General features: G+C 40.8%; 1 protein-coding gene and 1 pseudogene across 4 annotated transcripts in view; one reads left to right on the forward strand and one right to left on the reverse strand.

The window, feature by feature from the left end:
* Kctd16 (potassium channel tetramerization domain containing 16) overlaps positions 1-17,986 on the reverse strand; it is a 256,725-nt gene that overhangs the window by 115,061 nt on the left and 123,678 nt on the right. The window lies entirely within an intron of this gene.
* Positions 718-1,224, forward strand: LOC116884874 (annotated as a pseudogene).

The raw sequence follows: 17,986 nt of genomic DNA on the forward strand, positions 1-17,986 counted from the left end.
CATAATCACAGATATATTGAACAAAAGTTCGATGAACACAAGGTTCTATTTGTCTCTTGATTTATTGATTTCACATTTGGATATACAACTAACAATAGAAATGCTGAATCATAGGACGGCTGTTTTTAATATCATGAGGAATGTCTATCTTGTTTCCCACAATGGCAGCCCTTGTTTACCTTCCCATCTACAGTATGTAAGTGTACCCTCTACCATATCCTCACCAGCAGTTGCTTCCTTTCCCTTGATAGGACATTATGGTTTTAACATGAGTTTCTGTGATGACGAATGATGTTGTCTGATCCTGCTTCCCAAAGTTTCCTTATTACCTTCTTACTTGAGAATCATCTTCAAATCCTGAATGCAGCTTACTAAAGCCTTCACAAAGTCCCGTCATCCCTTCCCAGAGTCTGAATGTCCACGTTGTCCTATAATTGTCCATGTTTCTCTCTATGCCTTGGGGTCCCTTTTATTGTTACTCCTGCTGTGATGAAGGTCCATTGTTCTAAGGCAGGTTTAATGTCAAGCACATAGGAAGCTTTCTAAAGAAGAACTGAACAGAGTCGCAGAGGCCTTTTCCACTTTCCAATCTATTGGCCAGTGCTTCCAAGATGGACTTCCCCAACTGAAAGCCATCTAGCATTGCTGTCTGCTGAGTAGCTAAGCCTCCTGGGAAGCCACCCTAGGCATGTTGGGCAAAGGCTGCAACAGGAGCTGATGGCTATCATGATATCTGGTGACAAAACAATTTCTGCCTTCCTGGATCAGTCAACTTTCCAAGTAGATAGGGACCATGCATAAAGCAGCTGTCACAGTATATGAAGATCCAAGGGATTAAACTCTCTAGAGTTCCCCAGTGCCAACCTTTTTAAATACACCCACAGTGAAACTCCTCAGATCTGTTACCACTGTAATGGTAACATCTGACTGGATGTCACCAGAAATAAGTGGCCTACTCTGTATGATGCCAGGTCCAATATGCTTGCTATCCAGAGCCTGCTAAGAGAACCCAACATTGATAGTTCTTTGAACACTCATTTTTCTGAGCTCTGGGGGAAAAATCCCACAGCTTTTAAGAAGTATCCACAAGAAATCTATTCAAAGTCAGTCTCACATCAAGAGCCCCGACCTGTGCTGGCCAGCCTCTCTCTTATGCACAGTCTTTTTATTTTTTTCTCTAGATGGTTTGTTCTTCTCTTAATGTTTGTAGAGGGTTGTGGATAATGACCTATAGTCTTATTTTGTTTTATTTCTCTTTTTAAAATTTAAGTTAGATCAAGCCCTTACCGTACATATTAAATAAGTACATTTTGATTTTTTATTATTACTTTTATTCCTTTTTACAGCCCAGTCATTACTCCCTCCTGATATCTATCTACCACAGTTCCTCATCCCATTCCTCCTTCCTCCTGTCTCCTAGAGGATGACCTTACCCCCATCTCCCATCAAACCAGTTCTCCCACTCTCTGGGGCTTCAAGTCTCTCGAGGATTAGGATTGGGTTTTGGTTTTGTTTGTTTGTTTGTTTGTTTGTTTGTTTTTGTTTTTTTAAGTAACCATTCCAAAGGGCATGTTGTCTAAATGACATGAATCATATCAGCTAATGTGTTTGTTATAACCTATTTTCCAGCTTCCAGCCTGCCCACATTGCAACTCTTTTTACCATAATGTGAACAGGGTACAGACTGGATGGACTGAAAGAGATAACTGAGGACACAGGCTGAGAACAAAGAGCAAATTATAAAAAATCTCCATAAAGGAATTTTGAGCAGAAGCAGTGTCCTGAGATAGTATGTTTACCTAATTACTTACTGAGTATACACATTCTGTTTGACTTTGTAATCCATTTTAAAGTATTATTGTACTTTGGGTGATATCCAGTCCCAAATTTTAAACTAAATTTAAGTTTAAACTAAATATAAACTATAGTCAGAGATTTAACTCAGTGGTAGAGTGCTTGCTTAGCATATAAAAGACTGTGGCTTTGATCCCTGACTATATATATTAGAGGGGGGTGGATGGATAGGTAGATGGATAGGTAGATAGATAGATAGATAGATAGATAGATAGATAGATAGATAGATAGACAGACAGACAGATAGATTGTGTGTGTGTGTGTGTGTGTGTGTGTGTGTGTGTGTGTGTGTATCAAAATGTAAACTCCAGGAAAGAAAAAGAGAACAAATTCATGCAAATTTGCCTTAAAAGAGAAACACTGTACCTTCATTAGTTACCTAGTAGTTAAGTCCCGTATTCTTGCCTGGACAGTAACCATCCAAAGCACCAGGCTTCTAACAGGCCAGCGCTGATGTGTCTGTTATCGATGGGAACTCTCTCACACTGAGGACTCACTGTAGCAGGATGGGGGAAGCATGAGATTAAAAACCCATCCTACTCACCTAAGAATTCATGTAAAGTCACTAACTTTATGTAACTGAGACACATATTAAAAATCAATATGGTGGCCGGAGAAGCATCTCAGCAGTTACGGACCTTGTTCCCATCATCTACACAGTGGCTTTGACCATCTATAACCCAGTTCTAGGGGACCATGTGCCCTCTTCTGACCTCTGAACTCTGTAGGCATGCATGTAGTATGCACACATACATGCAGGCAAAGTATTCATGCTCATGAAATTTTTCAACCACTTTAATATTTTTTAAAAAAAACCTAATGTGTTCATGCATTTTATAATTTAGGATTAAATTTTTCTCATAAAATATAGCTTTGTTTTATGTCTTTACTGTGACAGAGCGACACCCTCCAAACACAATAATTTTCATCTTTCTGATATAAAAAGAACAACTAGTTCTGAATTTTGGCACTCTGCAGTCATTGCCTTGGAAGGAATTTAATTTTTATAATTTGAGAGATAAAAATAGACACTGATTTGCTGTAGTTTAGATATGTTTTAAATGTGTTTCAAGATATGTTAGATGTAAGGCTCCCGGTTTGTGGTAATCAGCAAATGTATCACTATAAGGAGGAGAAGCTCAGTGCAGAGCGCTTGGTTCACTGGAGTGTTGGCCAGCAAACGCACAGATGGACTTCTTGTGGAAGCCCAGCTAGTCCGTGTGAGTGTTCGAGTCAGTTTTGAGAAGATCTAAGACTGTCTTACTTTCAACTTTTTAATGAGTGGGCTTATTAAGCAACAGCAAACCAAACAAAAGAACAAATATCAATTAGCTGATAAATAGAAGGAGTAGACGGGCAGCAGAACATCTTCAAATCAGCTTATAGCATCCAGCAGAGGTGACAGAAATAGCCTGATTGTAAGAGGAGAGGTTCCTTACCAAACTGGGAGCTTATCATCATTCAGTGGAAATGGCAAGAGAAGTCAAGGCAGGATGCTGGAACCCCTACTGAGCTTCCTTCCCTTGAACAAGTAGCTAGCTGCCTGACAGCCGTTTTTTTTTTACACCATGGGATAAACAATAGTAACTTGTGTGGGAAATGCTTTCTTTTCAAGCTCTTCTCAAGGACACGGTGCATTTAATGCCTTTAACTGTTTGCTGTGTCTTTCTTCCTGTTATAAAGCTATGGGGTCAACCTGAACCAGGATTGGGGTAGGAGGCTGAGGGGGCATGGTTTGGAAGAGACAAGGAGGACTTAAATATCACATGATAATTTAGCACTATAATGAAGATTAAAGTTAAAACAAAACAACCCAAAACCTAAGAAGACATTGCCAAGTCCTCGCTCCTTCCCATCTTACCATGAGGTTGCTGTGTCTCTACCATACTCCTACCATGCTATCACCCTCACACTGCGAGGTGGCCAGAGAATCTGCTTCAGAACCAAACACATAGGCTACCCAATCTTGGCCTTTTTTCCCCTATAAAACTAAACTTCATTTTCCTTATCAATTATCGGGGTTCAGCCATTTTTGTTTCTCATAATAACAGGTAAATAATCCAGGCACGGTAAGGAAAGGTGGGTGATACTCTTCACCAGGACCAGTGATTAAAAATCAAACTGCTACAGGCACCTTTAAGTATACACATGAATCATCCTAGATAACAAATAAAAGTTCTGTGTTGTGGCCGAACTGAAGAGTAAAACCATCTTAAAGCTTTGAAGTTCAATTTTGTTACAGATATCACTAAAAAATTAATAAAACATGTTAAAATTAGCAGTATGTGCTTATTTGAATCATGCGCTGTGTTGCAAAAAGAAAGTCAAGCTGGGCTGGCCTAGAGGAAGTGTCTGAAGGCAGTGTGAGTTTAAGGGGGAAGAAGACCAAGACGGAAGTGTCAATCATGCAGAAGAGGGTTGGGGCAGAGTTGGTGTGTCAAAGCACAGAATCCCACGAACAGAGATCAGGACCTCAGTTAAATATAGCAGCATGCATGCGAAGGGGATGATTTCTCAGGAAGAACAGGTTACCAGGAAGCCATGGGTCAGGGGGCAGGACCATTGCAGAGCACTGGTTGATGAATGCAAGGGACCCAAAGTCACCACAGCATGAATCACAATAGTGATGACAATGACTGACAGAGCAGCCTCCGCATCCTCTGCACTGAATTTTAAGTGAGAGGCTCCTGAAGGCTGAGAGTTAAGTAAAATGATCTCCCACAAGATATTTAGCAAGCTCTGTGAATGAGAACTTGAGTTGGGTTTAATCATTTTTATTTTTTTTTTCCTTAAGGGGGTTAGGGAAAGGTGGCTGTGACTTTTTCAACAACCCATAGACTTTTCAGGGAGAGGCTTTCCAGTTGTCAGCCATGTATGTATTTCTCAAACTTTATGGCCTTTTTTTCTTATCTTAAAGATTATTTGTTTCACTAGTTGAAACTTTCCTAGATATATGCAATGTATCTTAATTATACTTGGCTCCATCTGACCCTATTCTCTTCCTCTACCTCCATTGAGTGGATAGCCATTGAATCTCCACAGATCTCTCCTGATTTCTCTCAGCTCCCTCTGCCCCCCAAAACTTTAATTAATGGCCACAGTGATGTTTATGGTAGCTTAATAGTAATGAAGATAATAATACCAGCCACACCTTAAATATCAGATTTTCCGGTATATGCAAAAGTTTTGTATAACCACGGAAGGACAGGATTAATACACAGAACCATGGAATTTCTTATTGGGGATGACAAAGAGAGAAGAACAGTGAGTGAAGTGAGCAGGACGAATAGGTGGATTCAAGTTGGTGGCAGAGAGAAAAGTCTTAGGCATTACAATGCAGATAGGAAAGCGGGTCCAGGAAAGAAATTGCATTCTATCTCCAGAGAAATCAGAAATGGAATTAGATGCAGAAAACAGTGTCAGCAAGAGATACTGCCATGGTGACAATGGAGATTTAGCATATGGGGAACTGAGAAGAATGTCTGAGACCACCAGGACATGGAGGCAGCTTTCTGCACCAAGTGCAGGGCAGAATGGTAGCTCAAGAGCTCAACTGGGGTAGATCTGAGGTGGCTTCTTGCTCATTCCTCAATCTTGTGCATGCTTCATCAAAGAAGCAGTTCTCCCAGAGACAGAGTTAATCATCCCAAAGTAGAAATATCCATCCTGGATCTATAACTGAAAGGGGACAAGTGTACTCACAAGCCAGTGTGTCTCTACATTCAGGAAACTCCTGGGAAATCGAAGGCTTGACATTGACTCTGTCGCTCTCACTGACTGCAGCCCTTCCCTTCCCCACTCTCATACAAGGTCAGCTCTTTTCCATGCAGAACTCATCTTAATCTCCTACATGAAGCCAGCCTCTACCACCTGCACCACACCACACACTGCTATCCTTTACAGTATACACCATGCCATAAATGCGTCTTGGTTTCCCATCTATTTGCTCAAAGTCAATCTCTCCTCCCAGAAGTGTGCTGTCTAGGATGCTAACTAACCACTAACCCTGTGTGGCTACATAAGTTTAAATGTCCTAAACCCAAATGAGTCTGAGAGTCCAGCTCTTCATCTGTATTAGCCAGTCAATAAGTACTCAGCAGCCTCGTGGGGTGGTTGGCTATCACACGGTAGGTGGGAAGTAATTTTCTGATCAGACTTAATTACATTGTAACACTTCCATTAGCTCATCAGCCCTGCTAGACAGCACTGGAAGACATCATGAGTTCTGTAAGAGCAAAACCCTTCCCTGTGTTATCTACTCATGTACTCCATTATCTAACACAACCATTGGCATTAGGACATGCTCAGTAAATACCTTTTGGACAAATGAAGGAATTACCAGAAGGCTAAACTAATATATTCTTTCCAAGTTAAAAATAAATACCATTTGGGGAAAATGGACTTAGAGATTGAAAACATCTAACAATTCTCAATATCTGGTCGATATGCAGTCTATAAAATTAATGGCTGGCATGTGTTCTATATGCTCTTTCTGATAATTAAAGTGCCTAACATCATGCACTTTTGTGGCCAGTCTCATTTGTCAGACATTCCCAAGAGATCTCTGAAACAAAGGCAAAGGTAATATGAATCACAGGATTCGGTGTTATACCAATGCATGCTAGGAATGTGTAAAATTAATGAAAAATTAACATTTATATTTCCTATGGGGCTAGGTATGCTCAGCATGCTCATTTAATAAATATATGAGTATTTACCACAAGAAACAGAGAATATTCTGGTCCCCAAAGTCCAACCTTTATGTCCCCTGAAGTTAAGAAGTAATATATTCGTGGTAACTGTTTCCCCTCTTACACTATATGAGTTAATAGTAGGTGAACATCTGCAGGTGCTTAGCTCTTTGTAATCAGAGATCAACACTGCGAACATTCTTTCAAAGGTGGTCTGGCTTGTGATGAAATTAACCCCCTTCCCTATTGAGCTGAGAGCCCTATTCATTGCCGATGTTCAGGTCTCTGATGAGAATGGAAAAGGTATTTTACTCTATCCTCTGATTCACAAAGGATCAATGTCCGTATGATGGGCTCAGGTCAGGTCCTAAGAGGCTCAGCTTGTCAGAGTGTACTCCCTTCTCTCTGTGGTAACTGTTTCTCATCCTATATGTGGTTTGGAAAAATACTTTCTCTGCAAGTGACCGGCCCTCTCTTTTTAATCATCGGTGTTTCCCTCCGTGCCCAAGTTTAGTCCTGTTTGGGGTTTATGCAAAGGACAGAAGCAATAAGCATGACACTATTGTCAAATGAGGACTAAGAGTGAACAGCAGCCTCCAGCTCCATGTGGCACCCTGTATTGCCTCAAAATCATGCTTCATCCCACTCATTCATCTTTCCTTGCACAGGAGAAATACATTACAGTGTAAGAGAATCATGGTGTTTTGGGTGGCATAAGATATAAAATGGACCAACTAGACCATGTGGCTTAAAGAACAGAAATTTAATTTTCACAATTCTTGATGCTAAGAAGTCCATTATCAAACTGCTTGCTGGCCCAGTTCTTAGTACTGAAGACTGCCACCTTCTTTCTTTAACCTGACAGACCAGAAGAGAAAACCTGGTGTCTCTCCTCCCCTTATAAGGCACTACTTCTACTTCAGGGACCCTCTCTTATGTCCTCATCTAAACCTAATTGTCCCACAAAATGTTTAACCCCCTAGTGTGATTGCTTTAGGGGCTAAATCTTCAGAATATTAAATAGTGGGGCATGGGGAGGACTGGGGAGATGGCTCAATCAGTAAAGCGCTTGCCATTCAAGCATGAAGCCTTGAGTCTGGAGTCCAGCCTTGAGTTTGTATTCCCAAGTGCCAAGTAAAAAGATCCAGGGTCGGTGGAATAAATCTGTAACCCTAACACAGAGGAAAGGAAGGCAAAAACACCCATGGGGGTCACTGTGAAGCTAGTCTTAAAAGGATTTGAGTTCCAGTATTAGTAAGAGACCCTATGTCAATAAGGCAGCTATTGTTGATCTCTACACCTAACATATATGTGAGCATACTGCACACAGGAAATCACATATTTATCCCCAGACACACACATGCATGCACACAATATTTACAAACCTCAATAGTCATAGGGCACTGATGTCCAGCCATGACTCTTAGACACATCCAGACAGCATTTCACAGACATACCTATACTGTCTAACTCACAGGTTCTCAAGAGCTCAACCGCTCCAACTCTGCCTCACTAGTTTTGACTTGAGACTATAACTATGGAATCCTATTCACCACATGTTTCAAATTCTGTAGTCCTTTCAAAGCCCAGATCTATGGATGGATAGATAGATAGATAGATAGATAGATAGATAGATAGATAGATAGATAGATAGATAGATAGATAGATAGATAGATAGATAGATGATAGATAAATGGATGGGTAAGAACTAATCTAGTGACCCTCTAATCATTGGTGTTTCCCTCCGTGCCCAACTTTAGTCCTGTTTGGGGTTTATGCAAAGGACAGGAGCAATAAGCATGACATTATTGTCAAATGAGGACTAAGAGTGAACAGCAGTCTTCAGATGTACATGGCACCCTGCATTGCCTCAAAATCATGCTTCATTCCATTCATTCATTTTTCCTTGCAGATCCATTTTACCCCCAAGCACTTGACATGAGGCTTGATATAGAGCGTTCACAGGGCAACTATTTATGGAGAATAAGAGAGAAGAGCATAGAACAGAGGAAGGAGAGGAACAAGCAATCAAGAGTGCTCCTACCTCTATCACCTCCAGCCAAAACAGCCTTAATGTATTCACTTTCTGGATAGCCCTGAGCCAAACTCAGATGTGCACTGAGTGCCTTTCTAGTGCGATGCACATGTGGCACAGAGCCCATAAAACCCCCAAGACTGAGCACACAGTAGGTCTGGAGAAAGCAAAGCCAGAAAGGAGGCAGGACTACAATGTACTTGAGGAGATGGCGAGAAAGAAGGGAAGACTGAAGTTGGGCAGTCGGCCATAGACAATGTGAAGCTAGGGGAGACTGCTGAGAGTAGGAGACATCCCAGGTTCTAATCCCCTCGTAGTAGCTTCCAGCTGTGTAAAGTCTCCAAGCTTCAGTTTCTTCAGTCTTACGGTGAAATTCAGAGTTTTACTTGCTTGGGGTTATCAAGAGGGTTAAATGGTGTGATGTATATCAGAAGCTAAGCTGTCTTTGTGCTGAATAAATGCTTGATAAATGGTAGACGTGGCTACTGATCAAATCTGATGCTACTCTAGATGGCCCAGACAGCTGTTCCATGGATGTGTTGACGTATTTATCTGGGGTAAAAAATTGACTCAAGCCCGAGGAGATGAATAAATGAGGGTGATTTCTCTTCAGTGCATCACAAAGCATAGGATAGCATCTCTTGTGAAGCATCATCCGACTGTCCTGGACTTCGTAAAGTGCCTCTTTGCTCTGTTTCACAATCATCCCAACACATCTCAGAGAGAGGCTTTCTGGCCTTCTACCATCAGAACCGGAAGCTGACTTGGGCTCATTTTCCTTTACTCCTATCACCCACTCATTCCCCAGATTAGCATCGTGTTTGAAGCATTTACTGTTTATCAAGCACTTACTGTCGGGTCCTTTAGCTAGTACCATGCGTATACTCACACTTCCTCTTGGCAGGTCCAAAACAAAGGACGCATTTCTTCTGCAGATCCCTATAGACATTTTGGCTTGTGCCATGCTACTCCAGCTAAAGATTTCTCTGATATCTTAATCTATCATCTAAAGATCAGCTCACACTTTCCTGTTCTCTGAAGTGATAGGACACTAGCAGGCACTAGCAGAATGCTCTGCCAAAAAGAAAATTACTTATATATACTTTTCAGTACCAGCTATTGCAGTTATTATCTATTATGTTTGATGAATCATTACAGAGACACTTCCACTTCGTTCATTCTCTAAGCAACCACTTAAACCACAAATGAAACCCAGAATAGTCAAGAAACTTGCTCAAGTTTGCACAGCCAGGAACTGGAGGCAGGATTTGCATCTCAGGTCCACCAGTCTCCAAAATTCTGCCTACTGTGCCATATTATTATGTAATGCTCAGCTTGTCTGATATTTATACTAATCATTTACTGTTTACAACAATGTTAAGGAGTATATTTTAATAAAAATTCTCCTTTTCCTCTATTGCTTCATAATAGGTGGCAGAACTAATATCTAATTAGTCTCTCTCAGGCGCTTCCAATCCCAAGTCTACAGACAGGTCAGGGCTGCTCTCTCAGTGAAGCTGGCTGTTGAGCAGAGTGCAGGTGTCCTGTCAAAAAGGAACAAATCTCATTTGTAGATAGGAAAAAGAATGTCCCAAAATACAAGCTGTTGCAGCTTGCAAATGTCTAATATTACATCCACGTGGTTAATATCTACACCACTTTAAAAAACCCATTAAGCTTTCTAAGAAGAAACACATACACTAAATACATAAAAGACTCCAACACATAATATATGTAAGAGAAAATACATGTAAGTGCTTGGGAAAATTCCTTCTTTTTACTATCATAAAATTTCAAACCAAATCAAGCTTGCTCTACCCAATGTTTGGTAGAAAATGGTACCTTAATACCACAGCTCACTATTTAAAAAACCCAGAGATTGGCACAGTCACACTCCACTGACACAAAGCAGTTTTTACTTGTTTGCTAAATCAACATGAAAATGATAATTGGGAGCTATAAAGTTTCCCATTATCCCCCTTTCAAAGCACTCTAGGATGCTTCTCCTTCTGAAATTATTCCATAAATAAAAAACATATGCAAAGATTTTCATTTTAGCCTTGGTTATAATCACAAATATTTGAAATTGACATGTCCCAAATTAGAATCCAAATAAAGTGATAATGACACATCAAGTCAATGTAATGTTCAGTATCAGCTACTGAGCCTTGTGAAATTAACATTGTGCGAATAAAGTGAAATATAAAAAGATATGCACTAATAATATTCATTACTGACACCCACTCCAGCGGACATCTCTTTTGCCTTGAATTCTGTGCAATTTGAAATTCTGCAGATCTCAGTTCACTTCTGTGCGGTTTTGTGTTTATGTAGTACACGGACTATAGCTTGTGCTGGGGTGTGAGTGTGGGTTCTCTGTGGTTGTCAGAACAAATGAGGTGACTTCCAAAGGAAGGAGAGGCTGTGTGGGTGAAACCAGGTTTGTATCATGTGAAAAGAACGCTTTCCTGGAACTACTTTCCTGGAACAGTTTGTCATTTTCATCTAAAAGAAATCATGGAGCAAGCTCACAAAGTGTCTACTACTGAAACGTGGCAACGCGTTTAATTTAAAAAGGCGAGAGACATGCAGGATCTTAAAATAAGGTCCTGGGTGGAAGCAGAGCACACCAGCACGGAGCTCAGGCCATCTACCAGGCACGGGGCAGGGGGCAACATGGTGTCTGAGTGATTTTAAGGCAGATCAAGGCAAAAGGCACGATAGGGACTTCACCATGGCAGCCTGCTTACTAATTCACAGCATGCAAATGCAGATGCTCCTCTCGGCTTCCAAGTCTCCTCGTTCCTGCACAACCTGTTCCTATCTTAGAGTAACAGACTCTGCACAATTGTTGCCTAGGACTGAGGCCTGCACAGTCTCTCCATGCTTGTTCACAGCCCATACTGCAGTTACTGACACCAGCAGGCAGGCTGGGAGTATGTTCTGTTACAGACCTGGTTCCTCCAGCAGCAAGACCTTCGAGTTCTCAGAGACACCATGTGACAACTTTGAGGTTGCACAGCCGGTGCACAAAGGAGCAGGTCTGCATGCATTCGGTTAGTGTAAGGACGCCTTGGGGCTCACAGGAAGGGCCTGTCTTCTGGAGACACAGCATGGCCATGTGACATCACCAGTCTGCCATTACTGGTCCTTAAAAACAAAGGCGAATCCTGCACAACAACCATTTTGAGCCTTTCTTATCGATGGGTTCCCAAGATTTGAAAATTCACGGCTCCCAGTTTCTCAGCATGGCCTTTCATGACCGGGTCCACTCTTGACTCCTGCCTTTCGGACAAAGCTTTCGATCGCTGCCTCATCACTAAGTGTTCTGTAGTCACCATTCACCGGACAGCTGCTTGAACTTTCCACTTAACAAACTTGTGCCGTTGATCCCTTCTCCTTCCCCTCCTCAGTCTTTGGTCTCTGTTCACCTGTCACCTATTTCTACTGTGTTCACTGTACTTGGTCCCTGCCCTCAACAGCATTTCAAAGGCATTGTTAACTATTATCAATATTAATAACAGTCATTGTTGTTATATAATAATATACAACTACTAATAATAACTACTATCAACTCATTTGCTGTGTGTCGCCATGGTTACTAGGGAAACTGCTTTTCCATCTGTGATTTTCACTAGAACTTGGGCTCCTTTGGACCAAGAACTGCCTTGTTTATGCCTCAGCCCATAGCATCCTCCTCATAATATATAACTATTGAACAATTACATGACTCTTGGGCAAAGAAATAGAAGTCATTTACACACATATAGCTTTCCAGTCCGATCTCAGCTTTAACTGACCCCTGACCTCTACCCATTCTGGCTATAAGCTGCTGCTTCTTTGCCTTCTTTAGTGGGGCTTAAGTGTTTAATAATTAGCAATAGGACTTCTACTTAATGCAAAACATTGCATCATGGGAATTCATTATGGGTGACCACCCTGAAGAGTGCAAAAGGCTCAAATTGCAAAGGATTGTCACAAATGTTTTGGTAACCATCTTCATCTTTTCATATACCCCTGTGATGTCATGCAAAATCAAGCTTTTGCCCTTTCTAAAATAGTAATAATATTAACTTCCATGTCAATATGATGAAGATGATATAAAATTATGGAACTGCTTAACATATTGCCTAGAACACAGTATACATTTACCCAGTAAAACCTCTTATTAGCAGTGTTATTGTTAGATAAGTACAACCATCTGCAATAATAATGGTACCATAAAATTATTAATTTGTCTAGAATTTTATACATTTAGATTGGTAACATCATGCATTTTTTTTTCTCATTGTGTCATGGAGTCCATGACAGCTCTCTTTAAAAAAAACAGCTTTTTTCTCAGAAGTCAAATGATTTCTCAGAGTCAGCCATATTGGGCCCTAAAACAATGAACTGAGCAAGATGCTCACTCCACTAGGATACCACCCTCTGTGTGTTCCAAAACTACAAACTTTGAATGTCAGTCAGAAGACACACAAAAACATTACATCACTACAACTCTGGAAGAGGATTCGTGAATTTAGCCTCATGTTGGTAAACCCTTCCACAATCATACTTCTTAGAACAGGTCATCTTCTGTATAAACTGGTTCTCTCCAACCTCGGTGGGATTCCTTTTTATATCATTTAATTGCTAAGACAAATGTACTTTGAGTTTATGTTGAATTGTATGTTTCAGTGATTTAAGCAAGCACTGTGGAATCAGCTGAGAGCTAATTGTTGGGTAAAGCTGACCCCTAAATAACAACTTTCTCTACTTTGCATGGTTGGGATCCATATACAGAGTTGGCGGGTATGGTAGACCAATGGCACCGGAAGATCTGATTATTCTCCAGTTCATAATTTTATCCTCAGTCCTGTGCATGCTTTGCCACTGGAACTTTGTTATCATAATGGAAGTAGGGTACCATCTGCTATGAACATGCCTAGGGTAGACTGCTGGAGAGACACAAGAAGCAGCATGGGGTTGTTTCCAGTTTCCTTAGCTTGGACAATTTTAGAGCAGCCAACACCTGATTGCCTCCACCGCCACCCCCCTCACATAGACTAACTAGGAGAGCAGAAAAAGAATCACCACCTTCGCCAAGTCCCCTGCTGCTACCCAGCTACACTTGAGCTAAGTGAGGCCAGCCATAGTCAAAGCTTCTTCCCAGCTGGCCCCAACACTTCAGCTAAATAAAGGCGTATTGTTCTAAGTCAGTGAAATTTGAGGTAGGTTTTTTTTTTCTACTGCATTGTTTGTGGCCAAGCTACAAGAACAGAAGAAAAGCTATATTCTGCAGCAATAAATATTACTTTAGAAGAGCTTTTAACTGGAGAACTCCATTGAGCTCCTGCACAATTACTTAGTGATTCCAGTCCTACAGAGCAGAGAGCAGAAATATTCTTATATTATTATCTCATCCCAGAAGGCCTAAAGTACACAAAAAAATTGCTTTGAAAACTATGTTAGGTAGTAGGGAAAGAATAGACAGCATTATGATAAAATGACTGATGGGTTTTAGGGTAGAAAAATTGCCTGCAGGTGGGACCAATTCTTTGGGGTGACACTAAACCTGACCATCTCCTCCTCACCTCTTTCTGGGCAAATAACTCTTAAAAAGAGGAATCTTGCAGTTTCACATTGAGCCATTTACTGTTCTGTGAGAAATACAAGGGATGGGAGTCGAATGGCAGAGGCTAATTCAAACCCTGAGTTTTCATTGCAGCATCTCAAAGTTGCCTTTTACTGTGCTCGCTGTCCTTAGGTCCAAAGCCTTCCCTCTCAGTTATCTGAACAAAGTGAGTCTGCCCCGGCTGCCTCTCCTTAGATCGCTTTCTAGATGCCCTTGTTCACTCTCTGTTGCTATGATAAACACCATGACCAACAATTACTTGGGGAGGGAAAGGGTTTATTTCCTTTTGTACATTGTAGTAGTTCATCATCAGGGAAATCATGGCAGGAACTCATAGAAGGAATCTGGAGACAGGAACTAAAGCACAACCACAGAAGAAAGCCGCTTCTCTGCTTGTATTCCATGGCTTGTTCAGCTTGATGTTCTACACAACCCAGTACAATCTGCTTGGAGGGGCGTGTGGCACTGCCCACAGTGGGCTGGGTCCCTAGGTCAATCTCATGAAGGTAACTCTTCATTGAGGTTCCCTCTTCTGAGGTGACTCTAGTTTGCATTAACTTGACCAAAACTAAGCAGCCCCTTCCTTTTCCCAGCCCCTTTTCCTTCTGACATGTAAGTAACTAGAACTTTCCAGGCCCTCCGGGCTGGTCAGAGACTTCGCTCACTTTTATTCTTTTTCTCCACTTCAGTTCAGCTTTCTCCTCTCTCCTAGGCCAGCTACCACTTGTGCATAGACTTTCTCACTTCTAAAATGTTGCCATTTCTCCTCTGATGTCGCCTCTCCGACTGTTCTCTTTGGCCTTAAAGATTTTGCTTTTTATTACCCTTATATTATTTTATGGGTATTTAATAGGGACAGGAATACAGGAGAAAGAAAATCTACATACTCTATATTTTCTTTTATGGAAAGCCCCCTTCCTTGATTTTTAATAAGTACTAAAGTCCTCTAAAAGTTTTTGGCATCTTCCTAGGAGCCAGAAGGTCATGAGTTCTAATTATAGGAATTATATTAAGGGTGTAGAAAAACTTCCTGCACAGAACTTCCAGTCAGGAAAATTCCAACTTGAAAATAAGAGTATGACTCAACTACTCCAAAGAACTCTCTGGATAATTACATTCAGTGCTTTCCACTTATTTCTGCAGACAGCTTGGGGACTTTGCTACTGCTTCTTAAGGACAGAGTATTCCAAGGATCTTCTGATTTCTCAGGCTCTTAATGATATGATACCGATATTGGTGAGCGACACTGGCAACCTATCTTTCATTTAAAAGCCTTAAAGCCTTTCAATCTGTAGAGAAATGGACAGACACCCGGTCTCCCGCCATAACTGTGCTCCACATCTAAAAGCATACATTGCTTGACAGCTGACAGCGTTCACATTTCCTGCTCTGGGTAATTACAGACTCCTGCTTTTCAACCAATGCTTCTGTCTCCGTGTGAATGGGAAGTCTTTCAGAATATGTAAGCAGCAATGATCATATTATGGAGACCTGATGAAACGGAAGACCAGTGAAATGAAATTTATTAGCTTGGGAGTCTTATAGTTACTGGGAAACTAAACCTACCAGTCCAGCGATGGTGCTGTGCTCTAAGGTCAGATTGTCATGAAAGTGAGAGAAGCCCTTTCTTGCTTAAAAAAAAAAACTGAGGAAGACATCACACCTATTCCACAGCCAACACTGCAATGCACCTGATTCTGTACCGTGAGCTATAACGCTCAATAATAGTCAATAAGTAAGGAATATCTTCCATGTGAGACATTCAAGATGTGACTTTACCAGCCACTCCATACTTCCTTTCTTCCTTGATTAACTTTTCTTTGCCAAGGAAGACCCACAGCTATTTTAAAGTGAGGTCAGTTCCAGCTAGAAACCCTTATTTTGCTTCCTTTGTGTCTGTATAATACTTCATTGTTCCTTTAGCACCCTTTAGCACCCTTTAGCACCCTTTAGCACCCTTCCTTGCTAAGTTGTCTTGTTCTGTGTTTGTCTCCCTCACAGCTTAAGCAGAGCAACGGAAAGAATATTAGAAAGTTCAAATGTGTGAGCATTGTCATCAAACCAGATATTCGATCGAGTTTTTAAATATAGTATCTTAATTCATCTTTAAGAATTCCACACATGCATACATACAGCATAGTTTGATCACATTAATATCCACCGATTCCCATAGCACCCTCACAATTTACCCCATTCCCCACTTCTTACTTCATCTCTACTTCATGCTTCCTCCTTTTAGATCTGTCTCTTACCAACTTACTAATGGATGTGAATTTTAATTATCACACATGGAGAGGAGAAATAATAAGACATCGAGCATTAAAAATGTTATAATTTGCTTTAAGTAATCAGCATACTGTATAACCTGTCATAAATTACCATAATATTATCTATACTACTACTGTTCTTCTTCGAAGCAAAGATCCTATGTCATTCTTCTTGTGCATACAGTGTCCAGAACACAGAAAATATCTGGAAACTTTTCAGTGTGTAAGTAAGAGGATGAATGCATAACCCTGTAAGAGTCGGAAGATTTTTACAATGGGGGATGAACCCTAAATGTGTTGAGTGAGTGAACTGCCCCTGTGAATTCCTGATGGCAGTCAACTTTACAAATGATAAATTTCTTTGTCCTCAAATGTTCTTTACTTCTTTGGACTTAGTATATTTAGAAATGAAGCATCTGTATCTTTTTTAGCCACTTTTGCAGCCACACACACAGGGCACCAAAGTCACTCAAGAAAATGTCAATCTTACATTGCTCAAGGCCCATGTTATTCCTTGAGTTGGGAAACAGAACATATGATACATGCAAAAGTCTTTTTGCAATCTTATGAGACCTATGCAAGAGTCCCTGTTTCTGTGTTTGTTTGCTTGTTGGATTGCTTATGCATAGAAGCCCATTTCTTGGCATTACCTGAAAATTCCTATCCAACTTCGATAATAACCACATTCTTTCAAATACATTTAACAGACTGATGCATGGCCACCAACAAAATCTGTTTCTGTTATGCTACAAAACAGAGCTTTGTAGTTTCCTGTAGTAAAACCAGAGTGGGCCAATAAAATGTTTTCATTGATTGCAGTGTCAATTTTAGAGGCTGTAATGGCTCTGAACCAGAGCCATCTTCTAGAAGAACTCTGCTGTGGATTTCCTTTTTATGGCCCTGGGATCTAGTGAGTAAATAGTGCTTCCACATTAACACTAACCTGAAGAGACAGACCTCTCACAGGACATTTTATGCTTTTCCAACCTGAGGCTATAAATCCTATCAGCCTGCAGAAAAGGAACATCCTAAAGATTACAGGGGCACAAATGTGCTCTTTGAGTGAGGCTAGCTAATAAAAATTAAAGTTCAAAGTTGCCTCATAATCTAGGACACTCATTACACCCTCACTGAAACAGTCAGAACTGATCAGCCAAACGGGCATCAGACTAGTAAGGACACAAAAGGAAGTTAATACCTCTAAGATGCACCTTGCCTCTCTCAGAGGTATTAAGTGTAGTGGGACATGGACAATATTTCAAATAAACATGCCTTGGAAAGTACTGGAGATCTTAATTTTTAAAAAAACCTTACTATGTGTCTCTGAGATTGAAAACAGATGATTGGCATATTTGTAGCATATTCACCAAAAGTCCAGGGATAGATAAAAAAAAATCACCATTCTAGCCAACATGGTGTAAATGATTGACTTCAATGACTCAGATAAGAAGTCAGAAGTGTCTTGTGTAGCTTCACATATTTGAATACTTACTTAGGCCTCAGTGGGTGGAGCTGTTTGAGGGAT

The sequence above is a fragment of the Rattus rattus genome, chromosome 15 (assembly GCF_011064425.1).
Source record: "Rattus rattus isolate New Zealand chromosome 15, Rrattus_CSIRO_v1, whole genome shotgun sequence".
Classification (NCBI taxonomy): domain Eukaryota; kingdom Metazoa; phylum Chordata; class Mammalia; order Rodentia; family Muridae; genus Rattus; species Rattus rattus.